Below are 17,466 nucleotides of genomic sequence, written 5' to 3' on the forward strand. Positions count from 1 at the left end.
TAAATTTTCTTACATAAAAAATAAAATACATTTGATGTACATTTTGTTTTAGTTAATAATTGGAGTCCTCAGAAATTTACATGGCTCAAAAGTAGGGGTTTAAGAAATATGGAGAATTTTTTTCATGGCCACAATGGATGATCTATTCATTATCCTTTGAAATCTTTGAGAGCTGAAATCAGTATAATTGTGCTCTACGATGTAGAACATGAGCATATCAATTGCCCCCACGAGTGTTGGGATAAACCTGAATTGCCTTTCTAGGAAAATCTTGGCCTTGTGTACAGAATCTCCCTGGCACACATTTATCAGGGATCATGTGACCTCCTGGTTAGACAGAAGCACTATTTGGAAAAGAAGATTCTCCCTTCACTGCTGGCCTGTATGCAGCAAGTAGAGATGAGAGGGACGTGCAGCAGCACTCCCCCTGCACAAGCCATTTGGTACCTTTTAATTGGCATTTTCTAGACCTGTTCCCTGCTTGAGCAAGCAGTCAGGGATCCTTCTATAAAAACCGACTTCATCTGTGGTTAGAGGTCTCCTTTTTAAAGAACTTTTTTCCCACTTTTTCTAATGACAGGAGAGTGTGTGGCAGGAGTTCCTTGTCATCCAGGGAAGACTGTGGTTACCTTGTAACACAACAGTGCTTTGCACAGAGGTATCTTGTTACAAAGTCTTTGAGCCAGATGTGATACAGGTGGGCTGTGAACATTCTCAGAAGATCAAGGGCGATGTGGTCTTAATGTTTAAATATCTGAAGGATACCAAATGATTTATTGAAACATGTATAGAATTTGAACACTTAAATTTGTGTTATTATTTGGGAAACTAATCCAAGATTCTTTCTATTTAATTTTTATCAAAAGCATAAAAGATAAAGGAATATTGAGAAAGAGAGTGAAACACAGAGAGAGGAGACGCTTGATTGATTGCCTAAAAGTTATTTCATACTCCCATTCCTCTAAATATTCTAAAATATTTCCTAGCTGAAGCAAGATAATGAGAATATGTGTATATTTCATCATTTGTAACCATTGCAGAAATTCATTTACTTTAAATAACTGTCAACCTTTGTCAGGATTTACAATGTCCCCATAACTGGTCTCCTCAAATTCATTGTCACACCTCTCTAAATCATTTTCCATAAACCAATGAATTTGATCTTTGAAAAGTGCAAAGCTTATCTTGTCACATCTCTGCTTAAAACTGACAGGGGTAGATTATGTTGTGGGCATGTTTGGTTCTCCCACAAAACCCTTCCATGACTTTCCAACAGAATTAAAAGACAAATCCCTAATATTTTTCTTACGGTCATGCATTGTCTTGGCCTTATCTGCTTCTGTTTCCTTTCTGAGCAACTTGTCTTCTTTTAATAACCTGATGGAGTTATAAGGGGAAAGACCATAAATAATATTTTTCTCCCCAACACAAGATCTGAACCAACTATTTAGGGTAAAAAGAGACCATCGCTCATATATTAAGTTGATACTGGACAGGATAGCTTTTAAATACAGGAATTTCTAAATGCTAAACCTCATAATTAGATTTACTACCTAGGAGAGCAAGTTCTCTTCATACCAATGGGAATATACCCAGTTTTACTCAGGGCCAACTGCCTGCAATTCCTGGGCTATGATGCAGCATGAAGCCATCCCCAAATCTCAGTGGCTGGAAGCCATATAGGCAAATTTCTCACTCATGTAACACATCCATCACAGGTCAGCTGGAACTATACTCTACATTCACCTTTCTCTGGATACCGGAGTGAAAGAGCAGCCATCTCATATATTACTGACTGTCACTACAAAAAGATAAGTCAAGGTTCTAGAAAATCTCTATTTGTCTTTCTAGTAATCATATATGTATTGCTCCCAAAGTGAATTATATCATTTTCAGTTTTTAAAAAATGGCTGGAATTCACCCCCCAGTGACTTTAACCTTCCATATGCCCAGACAAAGAAAGGGATATTGGTGGGCAGAAATAAGTACCTCCATAGCTAAGAGCAACTGTAGACAGGAGCCCTCTGCAGACATGGTGGTCTAAGATATATGAGAGTAGAAAGTCCTAGGCTACAAACATGAAACTTGCTGCTCAGGGTTTCATGGTAAGGGATAAAGCTTCTTTACGGTGAAATTCTTCCTCAAGAAAACAAGGTAAACAATGGGGAACAAAAAGACTATGCAAAGAAAAAGCTAGAGAGAAGAAACGAATGAAAGCAAGATGAATGGTGAAGAGTTAATCCCCTGACAAGATCCAATGTGAAAACCTGAGATTTGGTTGAATTGGGATTTAAAATTAAGCACACACACACACAAAAATAAATAAATTCAAAAAAATAAAATTAAGCACAATTTGAGTTAGGTTTTTCTCTAGGACTATAGATGGCATCCCATGGAAAAACGCACTGAATACAGCTTGCCAAGTATGCAGGAGACACCTAAAAAATGATGTTTCCAAAGGGGGTTCTGGGAATTGCAGTCTAGCATCATCTTTATATATTCTTTAATAGTGTTTTTTTTTTCTTTTTAGAGAGAGAGAGAGAATTTTAATATTTATTTTTGAGTTTTTGGCGGACACAACATCTTTGTTTGTGGTGCTGAGGTTCAAACCCGGGCCGCACGCATGCCAGGCGAGCGTGCTACCGCTTGAGCCACATTCCCAGCCCCAAGTCTAGCATCATCAATCCCCAGGGAATGAAGAAAGTATTTTTGCAGCCCATTTTTTCCCTTTCTCATGGTTTCCCAAAATGGGGGATCTGAGACAAGGAACTGTACAGTAAGCTTGTGTATCATGGCATTTTCTTTTTTTCCAAGATAATACATGTATACAGAAAAGTGTACAGACCAGAAATCTGTAGCCTGATTCATTGACATAAGATGTACATATCCAGATAGTTAGCATCAAGATCAAGAATCAGAATACTACCATCTCCTCAGAAGGTTCCCTTATGTTTCCTTTCATTCCCTATCAACACCTCCCAACCTATTGACCAAAGATGTGTGTTTTATTGTTGGGGAGGAGAGTAGGAATTAAGAAATTTTATTGTTTGGGAAGTAGAGGGATGGATTTAAGGAATTTTCCCATTTTACCATGTATTGCTATAATTTTGTACAATAAGACAATATGAATATATGGCTAAGAATGTGGCTTAGTGGTAGGGCATGGCTTATTGTACATGAGACCTGAGTTTCCATCGCAGCACTGCAAAAAAAAGAAAAAAAAATACACACACACACACACACACACACACACACACACACAGGGAGAGAGAGAATGAAAAACAAAGAAGAATTTAACTATATATTTTCCTTTGAAATAAAACAATTTTTAAAAAAGTTGCAGCCAATTTAGACACTCCTATCTTGACCCACTGATTCCCCCTGATGATCTGTATTAGCAGGTTTCATCCAGCTACAATGGTTGAGAGCAGGACCTTTGGAATAATACAGAAATGAAGTCATTTCTTACCAAACAAGAGTAGTTGCTGGGCATTAGTCAAATGACTAAAACTGCTCAAAGTCTGAGTTCCATGATCAATAGAATTATTACAATAATAATTAATTCATAAAGGAATGAAGGAGATAGTCTTTGAAAAGTACTTAATGTAGTAACTGAAACATACTAAGGGCTCTATAATTTGTACCTATTATTATCATGGAGGACAACAATATCAGGTCATCGACCTTTGAATATGGAAGAATATACCCTATTTCTACCATTACATTAAAAATACAGTCATTGCCTTTTTATTCAGAATTGCTGATGATAAAGAGGGATATTCACTATTCCTAATGCCTGAGACATACAGAGCTAGCTAAAAGAACTCAGAAATCATCAGATTCATTTATTTCTTTATTACACAAATGAGTAAACAGAAACCAAAACAATGATTTATTTATACTCACACCATTTGTTAGCAAAATAAGCCTAGAACCAGATTTCAATTTTTCTGACTTCCAGTCCAGTGCTCCCCGCTACTGTACCATGAGCCAATCACTCAGCCATATCCTAATTGAGCTAACAGTTATTGAGTGTCTTATAAGTACAAGCCAGGAAAATTCAGACCAAAATGCCTATCCCAGGGAGAGGTGGAAAAACACTTTCTATTAGATGAGGCTGACTTGCTTCCACTTTTACATCAGCAGCTCTGTACGTACTAGAAGGCACTGTAAGGGGATTGCCTATGTATTAGATCACTAATATAGAATATTACATATTAATTCATTTTTTAATATGTTGAACAAGAGTGTCTGCTACTGAGTCTTCTATTGTCCTGGTTACCTACATTTATACTACTGAAAAATCAGCCCTCTGGGCTCCATGAATCTCTCATTCTTCTCTCTTCCTTACATACACCCTAGCCAAGGAAAGGGACTGAGATTGAAGTTAGACAGCACATTTCAGTGGACAAGTGTAAGTAGACAGATTTGGAAGCTGGGGAAGAAAGGGACTAGATGTCCTACAAGAATTTTCTCAGGAATATATGACTTTTAGTTGGGGACACGGTTCTTGGGATTTCACTGAGAAAGAATTTCTGGACTTGTATTTGAATCCTGGATTCTTCCAATTGAATCTGGCTGCTAATTCTGTGGCCTTGTGTTAGTCCCTTCCCTTGGCTTGATATTCATTTTTTCATCCCTAGAGTACCTTCCATAAGTGGTCTGAGAATCTGTAATGCAATTTTCACAAGATATAAAATGAGAAAATTTCAAATTTCTTAAAACAAAACTTAAATTTTCTAGCTTCTCAACACACTACACAGATAAATCAGCCCCATAATTATGACTTTTATTATTCTCTTTTAACTCTTATCGACAAGCCAGGAAAAAACTTTTTCCTTAAAAAAGATTTAAGACTGAGAAGAGTACATTTTCTGTATTTTATTTAAATAAATAGAAAGTAATGCTGTGATCAGCAAAGAGGATGCATTAAAGATGCATACATTAGCAGATCAAAGAAATATTAATATTTAATACACAGACATGAACATAAGGGAGTAGAAAAACGAAATTTTTCTTGACCACGACATGCATTTTATCAAATTACCATATATTTTATGTTCTTTCAATAGTATAACACACGAAGATAGCATCAAGAATTCCAAATACCGCCTTTGTTAATGGATCGTTTTTTTTTCCCTCAAACAGTAGACACAGGGCAGTTGTGAGATGACCTTGCTGTATATTCTTGAGCAAAGTTAGTATCATCCACCCCACCGCCATCGTCTTCTGTAAAGCACTTCAAAGAGATGCATTCCCTGTGTTTGTATTCATGATACTCATTCTCAAGAATGAAATGCTACTGAGAACACAAAAATCAGTGTCAAAACAACTTTAATTTTCACCTGAATCCTCTGGCACATTTATAAAAAAGTAACATTTTGAAGGTATCTTATTCAACAAAACATTAATAAATTGATTGCTCATGATTATAAAGACTCAATTAATCCTTAATATAAACCTCCCTTTTTTCTCTGTTTCCATTCTTCACAGTAAACAGATAGGTTGTTTTTTTATCATTCAAAGTATAATAGGTTAAAAAATTCATTCTAATGTAATTCCTAACTACTCAACATGAAATACACAAAATGTACATGAAAAACAGGTGCACAGTGTGGTGAATGGACATAACAGCCACAATCCAACTCTAGGGCAGAGAACACTGATGGCCCCATAGAAGCCCCATCTGTCTCTTCCTGAACATATCCTTCTCCCCACAGAGCAAAACCACTGCCATAGCTTTTATTATATCTTCTTTTTCTTTATATTATCATTTCCAATGTTTTCATCTCTAAAAATAAGGAGGTGTTTTATCTGTTTTGATCAGGATGCATTATTTTGTGCCTTGCTTTTTTTTCTTAACATCATTTTATGATTATTTCATGCTGCTGCATAGTTGTGGTTTGTGTATACACTGTGCACAATTTCATCATATAAATGTATACAATGCATTTTTTTTTACTCTATCATTTACAATCATATGGGTGGATTTTGTCCAGTTTTCAGATATCACATGTGATTCTGCCCTGTGTATTCTTGTAAGGTATTCTAGCATGCATATGCACGTTTCTCTAGAGATGTAGAATTATGAAAGATCTGAGATTATGTCCTGCTTGCAATCTAACAAGTTAGGCTGCCAAGTTTTGTGGATACTGATATAGAAGGCATGAGATTCTAGAATCAGAGGCAAAGCACAATTTGTTACCAAAATGGGAGTGGGCAGAAGGCTTACATTTGTCCTTGGTTCCTGAATCTCAGTTCCTATAGGAATATAGAAAGAGGGCCTGGTGGACACCTACGAACAAAATGGACAATATTACAGAAAAGGAACCCTCAGCATCGGGAACTAAAGTTTTCAAAAGGAACAAGATGTCTAACCACTTTTCTCCAGTAGGGGCACAATTTTTATTTTCAAAGTTCTGTTTTCTGGACAAATATTCTTGAAAAGAAGATCAGATAAAAGGCAGGTAATGCCTTTGCCCCCCAAAAATATTTAGACTGATAAAACCATGGAGAAATATCAACATTAGGTAAAAAATAATTTTTAATCAGGAGACTATTTGAGTCAGCTTTTTTGCTGCTGTGACTAAAAGACCTGACCAGAACAATAGTAGAGGAGGAAATGTTTATTTGAGGGCTCACAGTTTCAGAGATCTCAGTCCATAGAAGATTAACTCCATTCCTAGGAAAGCAGCTCACATGATGATCAGAAGGTAGAGAGGGCTGGGATATAGCTCAGTGGCAAAGCATCTGCCTTGCAATAACAAAGTCCTGGGTTCAACCCACAGTTCCAAAAAAAAAAAAAAAAAGAAAGAAAGAAAGAAAGAAAGAAGAAAAAAAGAAAGAAAGCAGAGAGAGAGACTCACCAGATACAAAATATGTACACCAAAGGCCTCCAGTGACCCACCTCCTTCAGCCACACCCTACCTGCCTTCAGTCACTACTCAGTTAATCCCATCAGGAGAGTCATTCACTGATTAGATTAAGGCTCTCATAGCCTGATCATTTCTCCTCTAAACCTTCTTGCATTGTCTCACACACAAGCTTTTGGGGGACACCTCACATCCAAACCATAACACTAACCTTCCTATTAATCAACTACTTTTGATTTTAAGACATCTATGGGAAGTACTCATAAAGGTACTGAAATATCTACTTATAAAAATATCTTTAAAAACACAAATTAATAGAGGCAAAACTTTCTTTTTAAAAAGTTTAAATTGTGTGACTACAAGACATTGCAGAATAGAATATTTTCCTCTGGAAAATTCTAATTCCATGTTCCATTCTTTAATCCATATTATGTAACATTTCATCACTATAAAGGCAATTGTAAACTCATTAGAGGTTTGCACAGAGAATAAAAGTGAATCATCATACACTGGAAAAAATGTGCTCACGTTGATCAAGACTGAATCTATTCCCAACACCTCAGGTGACTGCAGCTACCTGCCATCGGGATCCCCTGAAAACCTTTACTCCAGTTTCTCTCTGATTCAAGCCTTCCTGCACAGCAATGTCAGAGGCCCTGGCCTTGAAACAGATTACAGGGAGTCACAGCTGTGTTCTAGCACTCACATAATCTAGCAAGTGTTACCAATTGGGCTGTTGTAGTTGGTGTTGTTTTTCCAAGAATCATTTTTGAAGCTTTTAACAATTATATTCAGTGTATATATTCATATGGATGCTTTGAAATCTTGGGGCTTGCTGCCACTAGACAGGAATCCCACTGGCAGGTTTGCTCTTTTCTAGAGATGAGCATTCCTTTCATATACAAAGCACCCAATCCAAAGAATATATCCCACAGTCTCTTTTGTCCAACTGCTCTACTCTCAGCAGTCATCTGCCTACCCCAGGGCTATGTACCAGGTAATGAGAATAACCTATTCTCTAGGTCCCACCAAAATTTCTCAAACTAGCCACTTCTAAACCTATTCATCCTGCTTCTCCCACTCCTTCCCATAAAAACCACAGGAAGTCTCTTACCCACATTTCTTCTGCTCCCTCTGGATGACTCTGGTGCTTCTGCATGTGACTTTTCCAAGCATTCTATGCTTCCTGCTTCTAGGAATCTGTGGGTATAATCCCTTCTTCCCTCAAGACACTCATTTATCTGTCTCTGTCTCTTACCATACCTGATTGAAATGAATCCTAGGTATATTTTAAAATGCCAACACAACACTATGGCCACCAACCCCAATTATACCTACACAGATGTATTTTTACAGTCACCAAAATGTCTTTCTGCTGTTGCTTATTTTCTCATGCTGTTTAGAAATAATGAAGATGGAGAAAGTAAACCTTTAGACTACATTTTAAATACAGGAAATAAAGAAGGCAATAAGGGTAAAACAGCATGAACCTTGACCAGTGAAACTTACCACCAGGCTATATGTCAAGGAAAAATTCTTTAAAGTATAATTACCCACCATGGATTTCAAATAGTCTAAAAGGGAGTTTAAAATTGGGTTTCTGAGGATAAAAATGATGTTTTCCATGAAGCTATCTCTACCACTGCTATATGTCCCATTACCTTTGTGGCACACAGAAATGCATAAGTCTTTCTAAAGTTGAAATATTCATGTGATTAATTTCTCAGAGTTCAATGTGGTACCGTAGGGTTTTCTAGGGTATTTTAGGATTTTCTAGGGTTTGAAGGGCAAGGCAGCAACAGCATTCCTTCCCCTGGGCCTTGCAGGGATGATGCACATTTCATATCATTTTTACAATTAAGGAAATGCATCCCACCATCTAGCTGCTGTGAACTGGAGTTGGAGAGTCCCCCTCCAAATAGAAGAATCTGCCTATCTAGCATCCAGGGGAAACTCCTGTTGTGAAGAACTTGAAAACATGCTGCCAAATTTGATGAACTTATCTTTTATGATGCATTTTTGTTGAAGACGATATTGACTCTGGTTTATAATAGAGCTGTTTTAGTCAGCTTTTTGCTGCTGTGACTAAAGGATATGACCAGAACAACTAGAAGAGAAAAAGTTTATTTGAGGGCTCACAGTTTCAGAGATCTAAGTCCACAGAAGGCCAGCTCCATTTCTCCGGCTGGAGGCGAGGCTGAAGAGTGTGGCAGAGGGAAGCAGCTCACATCACAGTGATCAGGAAGCAGAGAGAGAGAGAGACTCCACTCACCAGATACAAAATATATACCCCATAGCCATTCCCCAATTCCCACCTCCTCCAGTCACACCCTACCATTTCAATTAACCCCATCAGGGATTAATTCACTGATTGGGTTAAGACTCTCACAACCCAATCATTTCTCCTCTGAAACTTCTTGCATTGTCTCACATGTGAGCTTTTGGGGGAATACCTCACATCCAAACTATAACACAGTCAAATTCATTATGGAGAACCTGGGATAAAACAACGAGAGGCTAGCAAATGGTTATCACCCAAGGAAAAGATTGAGGGAAACTGATACCTAAGAATGAGTGCTGTCCGTGGTTGTGGCTGTGTTACAGAAAAAAAAATGAAAGTCTCCAGAAAAGAAAGGGAGATGAGGGGAAAGAGGACAGACAGTTATTACTATAGACTCCTCCCAATCTCTCATGGTGCTAATAAGAAGGAAACCCACTGAACTGAAAAAATTACAGGCATCCAAGAAGGTCAAGATGTAGGTCTCTGAATAAATAGGTCCATTGAGGAGTATCCTAACAAGAAATCAACTCCTTCCAGATCCTGGCATGCACTCCTGTTTGGGCTCCTTGGGAGGGTCATTGTAACCAAAGCTTTTCACCATAAAACAGTAGAACACTTGTTTACTCAAAATGTGCCAGAAGCAGAAACAGGAAGGCAGTGTCGAGGTAGAGCAGCACTACATTTAACCAAGTCTGAGAAAAAACTTAAGAATCCTGCCTACAAAACAAGACAAATGGGAGAAGAGCAGAAGGGCAGTCAGGCGCCCACTGAATCACGCAGGAGAATGACTAAGTCACTGAAGAGACAATGACTGTCTCTCTCTAGTGTGAGATCACAGACCCCAAGGTAATAAATTGAGGTATTTTTTTTGTTTGGTTTTTTTGGTTTTTTTTTTTTTTTAAGAAAAGTGGCAGCAACCATTTTAAAATAAAGTTTCCCAAGCCTGCAGCACAGTCTCCCAGTCTAAGGCTTTAGTGCTTTCGGTTGCCAGGAGCCATGAGGCAACCCAGGAGCAGGGAGAGGAGGGATGGATTCTGGGGGCAGCTGAGTGCCTCCAGGTGTAACAAAATAAACATGTAAACATGGCCTTTAGTTTGACTTTCCCTGTTATCCAAGCAGCTGTTTGGTCTGGATAAAATAAGTCATGACCTTGAAGTTCTTCGATTTGTACAAATAATATTGAGGGTTGATGAAATTGAAATAGTATTCAGAGATTTCAAAGTCTCAGAAATGATAATCTCCAATATCTCATGTTCATTTTCTGCCTCGGTATATCCACTTGGGGTACATCCCTTCCTTATTCTATCCTCTCGTCTGCCTTCTTCAAAACCAACCTTCAAAATTTTGCTCCCACTACTTCCTTGAAGTCATACTTTTTCCTGTATTCATATCTGCTAATTTTTAAATTTTATCAGTTAGTCCTATAGAGGTTATGAACAAAATTGTTCCATATATGCTAGTTGCCATTTTTTTAATTACGTGTCTTTGAATAAAGATATCAGATCTTTCTCCCCAAATCTTTTTTAATTCCCAGACCATCTGAAACTGCCCTAGGCACAAAATAAGCCCTCACTAAAGAATCATTTTTACAAGCTCCTAAATGAAACCTTCACCAAATGGGATGGTAGCGTAACCTGAAAATAAAACCTAACTTAAGAAGAACTTGACTTGGGCTGGGGCTATAGCTCAGTGATAGAGTGATTGCCTAGCATGCATGAGGCCCTGGGTTCGATCCTCAGCACTACATAAAAATAAAAATTTTTTTAAAAAGAACTTGACTTGAAAACACTTAGTCTAATTATCAGAGTTTTCCTGACCTGACAATGGGCAAAGTTTTTAATACAATTCTAGCAAATAATGCTGCCCTTATGTGGAATTAAGGTGTATGGTGATCGGAATAAGATTTAAAGGTAGTAGCAGCAGTCTGCACCTTAAAAAACTAATTGCATCACCCTGTAGTGCCACTGGGTATAGTCACATAACCATGGCAGAACCAATTCCCCCATTTGAAAATGAATATTAATGGTACCACCTCAGGAAGTCCATTTGAGGATTAAATGAGAAAATACATTTTATGAGCTTGGTGTTTGGCATGTAATACACATTCAACATGTTGGATTCTTATTCACCTGCTGGCATCCCAGTTGTATCTGGAACAATTACAGATTTTAGTCAGTATCAAATGTATTGACTGAGTGTTAAAATAATAAGATTACTAGGTAATCTATGCAAAAAAAATCAAAAGGCCTTACTATTGTTCTTCATTGCCATGTGAAAAAGTCAATATTTGTTTAGCATCCACATGTGTACACAGAAATGATTCAGATAAAAGCTTTTGGGTATATACATTAAGTGAAACATAAAAATAAGCTCTGGAAGAGTAAAAAGAAAAGTATAATTTCTGAATATGTAAGCAACAGAACTCTTGCCAACCAGAGAAATCAAGAAATGTTGCAGGCTAAATTCCTCAGTTTTCTTCTGACAAAGAAGGATAACAAAAATCTGGGATTTAGTGAACTTCTGAAGACAAGGAAATTGTGAATGAAGTTATAAATTAAACAACTTTAAAATGTTTTCATTTTAGCACATATAGAAGGGCCAAATTTATGATACAAAAAGTAAGACTGTGTGAACTCCCAAGATTTAGAGGCAGTAGCAGGAGTTCAATGATCAAAACCTGGTTGTGATTAGTTTATTCTTTGCCAACTGCTACTGTGTAAATATTCCCATGATGGCTGATTTCAAACTGCTAATAAGACGTCACTGAAGACAGAATTGAGAAGAGATATGCAGCACACCAATGTCAGAACTTAAGAGTAAAGTTGAAGAATTGACTGGGAAAGAGAAAGTTGAGAAAGTTACAAGTGGAGAAAAATAGCTGGAATTAAGCACAGGGTATTAAGGAAGATGGTATGAAGTCAGTCATACTCCATACCATCTCCCTTAGTATGTATGAATAAAGTACAGGATATATGTTAACAAATGGTGAGTTTCAAATTGATGAAATGAAGAAAGAGCCCACAGAATGGGAGCAAATTTTTACCACACACATCAGATTGAGCACTATTCTGCAGGATATATAAAGAACTCAAAAACTTAACACCAAAAAAAGCAAATAGCCCAATCAATAAATGGGCTAAGGAAATGAGCAGACACTTCCCAGAAGAAGATATACAATCGATCAACAAATTTATGAAAAAAAGTTTCAACATCTCTAGCAATTAGAGAAATGCAAATCAAAACCACTCTAAAATTTCATCTCACTCCAGTCAGAATGGCAATTATCAAGAATACAAGCAACAATAAGTGCTGGCGATGATGTGGGGAAAAAGAGTGCACTGAATCATTGCTGGTAGGATTGCAAATGGTGTAACCACTTTAGAAAGCAGTATGGAGATTCCTTAGAAAACTTGGAATGGGAACCACCATTTGACCCAGTTATCCCACCCTTGGTCTGTACCCAAAGGACTTAAAATCAGCACATTACAGTGATGAAACAACTTCCATGTTTGTAGCAGCTCAATTCACAATAGCTAAACTGTGGAAACAGCCTAGTTACCCTTCAAAAGATGAGTGGATAAAGAAACCGTGGTATATATACACAATGGAATATTACTCAACCTTAAAAAAGAATGAAATCATGGCATTTATGGAGTTGGAGAATATCATGCTAAGCAAAGTAAGCCAATCCCCAAAAACCAAAGGTTGAATGTTTTCTCTGACAAGTGGATGCTGATCCATAATGGGAGTGGGACAAGGGAAGAATGAAAGAAATTTGGATTGACCAAAGAGGAGGGAGGGGAAGGGAGAGGGTAGGGGAGAAGGTCGGGGAATGAGATGGACATTATTACCCCATGTATGGGTATGATTGCATGAATGGTGTGTCTCTACATCATGTACAACCAGAGAAATGAAAAGTCGTGCCTCATTTGTGTAAAAGAAAAAAATTTTAATCAATAAAAAAAATAAATGGTGAATTTCAAAAGGTGATTTTAAACAAGCTTTGGATAATTTCAAGTAGAATTGACTAAAGGGCCATCTGGTAGCAGATGAGGATTTACCAGATTTTCAAGGACATCATGACCTCATGGATGTAATTATTTAAAAGTAGCGATGGGCTTGTTATATTCTGTAAGTATCAGAAAGAAAAGAGCAGACACCTGTGCAAGATGGGGAACCCCAGGTCTGCAGTGCTGGCAATGAAGATGAAAAGGCAAGAGAGTTGGGAGCAACGTTATAGGGAAAAAGTCGTTTTGAATTTGAAGACTTCTTAGATCTGAAGGATAAGAAACAAAAGACAATGATAACTATAACCTCTCCATCAAGGGGCTACAGTAGAGTGAGCATCTCATTGAACAATTCAGGAGAAACGACCGAGAAGTCAGTTTACTGAGGAAACCAATCACTGACTGGAGCTTTACACACATCCACCCAAAGGCCAGCATTGTCTGCTCTGCTCTCTGCCTTCAGAATCCCATGGGCCACACAGATCTCTGGCTTTGACCCCTGCCATTCTCAAAGCCCAATCCTGACAACAGCCTCTTTCCAATTAAATGATAAAGCTGAGATCTTAAATTTTTTTCTCATTGAAAAAATTATCTCCTCTCCTTCCTCCTTATTCCCTTCCTTACTTATTTTCTTGTATCCAATTCTGAGGATCTTTCTTTTATAGTAAATGTTTTCATTAATTAAAATTTTCTCCCTCCTAGTGCATTGCTATATTAAAACAGTGTTATAATTTGGAATACACTGCTTTAGATATACTGATATATTTATTATTCCATCCAGACTTCTAAAAAATCCTATGAGATAAGTGAGGGTGGCTATAATTAACCTCATTCTGTAAGTGGGGAACCAGGGCATAAGAGATAATTAATATAATCAAGTGAGTGATTCAGAGGCAATCACTGGTTCAGGATTTCCACCTTAATATCCAATCCAATAAACAAAATGCTGCTTATAATCTCTTTCTTTAAAAGAAAGATGTTACTCAAATTTATTTTTGTTGTGTGTGGTATCTCTAGTTGCATCTCAAACAATTTAAGGTAAAATCTAAAATAGAATTAAGAATAAATGCCTCCTAATAAAAAATTCCTTGGCCTTGTTCCAAACCATGTGTGTCCTAGGATTATCTACAACTTCAAAGTGAAGGCCACTAAACAAAATCCTAAAGAAAGATAATCCTAGTGCTTTTTGATCTTGTTTGCCATAATTTGCTACTCGGATAGAGTAAATTAGAAACTAAGAACTTAGATTTCATTACCATCTTTTGCCTGGACATAAAACCTTACAATTTTTAATATATCTTTGTAGGCAACAGGGTGTGTTTAAATATGAACAATAGGAAATAATACAAGGCAGTTTCAGACCCAAAAGGTGCTTATTCTGTAAGTGTCTCAAACTGCAGTCTCCTCACGTCTCAGATCCTTAGCAAAAGGCATGCAATCAAGCCTCCATTCTGAGCTGAATGCTTCTAACTTATTAATTCTAACAGACAAGATAAGAGGAAAGAAAACCTCTGAAGCATGTAAATTCCATTGTTTTAATGTATAAGTGGTTTTAACCCTGAAGGGTAGCTCACCAACCATTGAGGAGCTCTCAGCTACTGAATGATGTTCTTCAGTCCCTCCTTTGGAGCACAACATAATTATTCTGTATTGGAGCAACTTTTCCTGAAAACTCTGGTTTAAAACTTAGATCAGTTGTTTCCAATATTGGGAAGCAGATCTCTGAGAAGCAATAGTGCTACAAGGTCTGAAACAGTAGAAGCACACTGAATGTGGACAAAGGGAATAATATTCTGCACTTTCAGGATGAGGGTAATTTAGAGCTACACTCACTTATAGTGTTTTTAGAATAATGAACAAAATAATAAATAATCTATTAATTCATAGATTTTCAAAGTGTGTATTTTCCAATTAATGAATGTAAAAATGTAAGTAAAAATGTAAAAATGTAAGTATATCATGATAAATTCATGATATTTTTCTACTATATAAGAATTTTCACTCTTAAAAAATGCATTAGGGGGCTGGGGATGTGGCTCAAGCGGTAGCGCGCTTACCTGGCATGCGTGCGGCCCGGGTTCGATCCTCAGCACCACATACAAAGATGTTGTGTCCGCCGAAAAACCAAAAAATAAATTTAAAAAAAAATGCATTAGGATCAGTTACTTCAATCTTAGGGTAGGCAGAGTACCATACTCCTGGGGGATTATTATTATGATTTGATGTTTTATAATACTTTATTTTATATTTGGGAAAATATTTTCATAAGAAAGCAAACATGGGAACCAAGTATAATAAACAAAACATAAAGAATAGAGGGGGGAAAGTTAAAAGGATTACTCAAATTTGCTCATTACTGAAAACTGTCCTTAGAATACATGCCACCTAAAAAAATGAAAATATGGCTATTTCACAATTTTTTTTTTATTCATGGGAATGTTTTTCAACATTTTAAATTCTCATAATAACAGTTCAGTAATATCTATAAAATGCTTTGAACTCCTTGGAGGAGGGCATGCTGCAAATGCAGAGCATCACTGTTATTATTCTGCAATAAATCCCTGCTAACATTATAAGTAATTAAGGGAGAAATCTGGGGAGTAATTAAAAGTAATTGATATCTTGCCATCTTTGCAAGGTGCTGTTTTGGGCTGTTCTTCGATACCTTCAAAGTAGTGTCAAGTACAAAAAATAAATAAATGATTGTTGGTTGAAAGCCGAAATCTGTCAAGGGCCTTTATTTCCAACCAGGGCATTCTGAGATACAATCCTGAGAAGGGTTTCCAGTAGCTCACAGATCCTATTATTAACAGAAAGCAAATAAGAGGTTTCAGACTATACAATGGCAAAGAAGACCTTTACGCTTCTCACATGGTGGATGCCTGATAAAGCATGACTGGAGATAGCGTGAACACTTCACTGGTCATTTCTTGGGATGAGGGTATAAAGCAAGGTGTTAGTGCTCAAAACACATATTGTGGACTGAGAATGTGGCTCACTGGTAGAGTGCTTGCCTAGAAAGTGTGAGGCACTGGATTCAATCCTCAGGACCACATAAAAATTATATATATTTAAGTAAAATAAAGGTATTGTGTCCATCTACAACTAAAAAATATTTTAAAATGCCACATTAAAATACACGTATTGTTTAGTAGTGTGAAAGCTGGGGAACTGAAAATTATGACCACCGGGACCTCTCACAGAGGTTCTTCCTGCCTCTTTCATTTCCAGCTACAACTTCATTATCTGGTCTTTCAAATTCGAATAAGCTCCAATCATCCCCAATGATATAAGCTTGCTCATTTCTCAAGACTGACCTGTCTATTTTTCTTAACTTCCTTAAACCTTGCCCATCATTCAAGGATTATATCCTATGATTTTATTTTTTAGACAGTGTTGAAATGTGTCATATTAAGATTGTATTTAGAATTTCTCGCTCCAAAATTTTTGTGACTCCTAATGACATTAACCACACAATTGCAGACAGTCCAGGTATTTAGAAATATTTTCTGACCAAAATTATAGCATGCTTCTGGTATAAGGAACCAAAAGGGGTTTAAAAATCTTTTGGTGTTTTTTTCAGACATTTATGATGTTAAGTCATTAGTAGTCATATACAATTATACTGGGGTAAGGCACCAGATTAAAAAAAAAAAAATTACCAGGGTCAAAAATCTTGTTATGCAGGAAGAGCCTCTCATATCATTTTAGCTTTGTATGAAAGCAGGTCTTTCATAAGTAGCACAAAGCAGTAATTCTGCCCTGACCCTGCATTTCCAAGTTGGCCTTAAACGTTCCTCCAATGAGTTCGTTTAGCCTACAGATAACACTGCACATTTAATTAGCAACACAGGTTTTCTTCCAGCAATAACCCTTTCACTTTCTCCCCTGCTATATCTCCTTGAGTTAGCTATGAATTTATAGTATCAATGAAGCCACCACTTCCACTGAGAATGTGCTCTGCCCAGGCACCTCCACCATTGGCTCTGGTGTCTGGCGCAGGCTGCCCAAATCCACAGATGTTCAAACAAGTCAGAATCTCATAAATTTAGTTGATTTCCAAATAAGATTTCCACATGATGATCAGATAAGGGAGATACAAACAAATGAGAAACTTGTATTTGTAGGATTTGTTAAGCAAGGTCTAGTGATAGTACATCCCTATTTCAGCCAGTCCTTTCTACTATCAGGTTGAGGATATGTACACTCTTGGAACAGTTAAAGTAATTTTTTCAAGGTCAGCACATTTCAAAGCTGGAATTATAATTCAGGTCTGTGTCATTTCAAAGATACCTTCTTTCCATTG

The sequence above is a fragment of the Callospermophilus lateralis genome, chromosome 10 (assembly GCF_048772815.1).
Source record: "Callospermophilus lateralis isolate mCalLat2 chromosome 10, mCalLat2.hap1, whole genome shotgun sequence".
Lineage (NCBI taxonomy): Eukaryota > Metazoa > Chordata > Mammalia > Rodentia > Sciuridae > Callospermophilus > Callospermophilus lateralis.